We start from the raw sequence: 1,440 nt of genomic DNA on the forward strand, positions 1-1,440 counted from the left end.
GTGTGTGTGTGTGTGTGTGTGTGTGTGTGATTGTGTGTGTGCATGAGAGAGTGTACATGCGTGCTTGTGCGTGTGTGTGCGACTTCACTCTGACAAATTGCAATATCAGGTTCCCCCATCTGAGCTTCTGCTTCAAAAGTCAGCTCAATCTAATCTCCACTCCAAACTGAGCAAATTTTAGCATCACTATCCATGTTTCCATACACAGTTTTTATGCGGGTAAAGTCATACCGTATACAKWAAAAAATCKAGACAGCTGTGATGGAAACAGGAAGTTTCTGTAGATTTTATAAATGCCAACAGATAATGGTGGGATCTTTTTGTGTCGGTAAAATTAATTATGTGAGAAATGGTGGTAGAAATGCCTTTATGCGCAAATATTGACATAATAACCATCATATCGAAGTAATATATCTTGACGATATGGTGTGTGCTCCTCCCACTACGACAAGGGAAAGGAAAGCATGCAGTTTATTAGGCTACAGATAACCTGATGAACTTCACAAGGTGGTGAAAGTGGACAGTGATCTTGATGCTCCTTTACAAGAAATATTGAGGGTCTGATTCTGATGACATGATCAAAAAGTTTACTTATTTATTTTTATCGATGCTTTACTCTTGATTGACCCCCCAAAATATTCTCGCTCTTATCCATAATAATCTCATCAGTGGAGGCTGCTCAGGGGAGGATGGCTCATAATAATGGCTGGAACYGAGCGAATAGATTGGCATCAACCACACGGAAACCAAAAATATAAACACAACATGTTTTTTATTTATTTTATTTATTTCACCTTTATTTAACTTCTCTGGGATATGTGGGACGCTTGCCAAAAGCCAGGGAAAATGCAGAGCGCCAAATTCAAATAAAATTATATAAAAATCAAACTTTCATTAAATCACACATGTAAGATACCAAATTAAAGCTACACTCGTTGTGAATCCAGCCAACATGTCAGATTTCAAAAAGGCTTTTCGGCGAAAGCATTAGATGCTCTTATCTGATGATAGCACAACAGTAAACAAAGAGAGTGTAGCATATTTCAAGCCTGCAGGCGCAACACAAAACGCAGAAATAAAATATAAATCATGCCTTACCTTTGACGAGCTTCTTTTGTTGGCACTCCAATATGTCCCATAAACATCACAAATGGTCCTTTTGTTCGATTAATTCCGTCCATATATATCCAAAATGTCCATTTGTTTGGCGCGTTTGATCCAGAAAAAAACAGCTTCCAATTTGCGCAACGTCACTACAAAAAAATCTCAAAAATTACCTGTAAACTTCTACTACTATTACAACTACTTTTGTAATACAACTTTAGGTATTTTTAAACGTTAATAATCGATCAAATTGAAGACGGGTCTATCTGTTTTCAATACAGGAGGACAACAAACTAACGCTACTTTTCTAGTCTTGCGCAACTCTCAAACAGTACA

Source organism: Salvelinus sp. IW2-2015, unplaced genomic scaffold (genome assembly GCF_002910315.2).
Source record: "Salvelinus sp. IW2-2015 unplaced genomic scaffold, ASM291031v2 Un_scaffold16329, whole genome shotgun sequence".
Classification (NCBI taxonomy): domain Eukaryota; kingdom Metazoa; phylum Chordata; class Actinopteri; order Salmoniformes; family Salmonidae; genus Salvelinus; species Salvelinus sp. IW2-2015.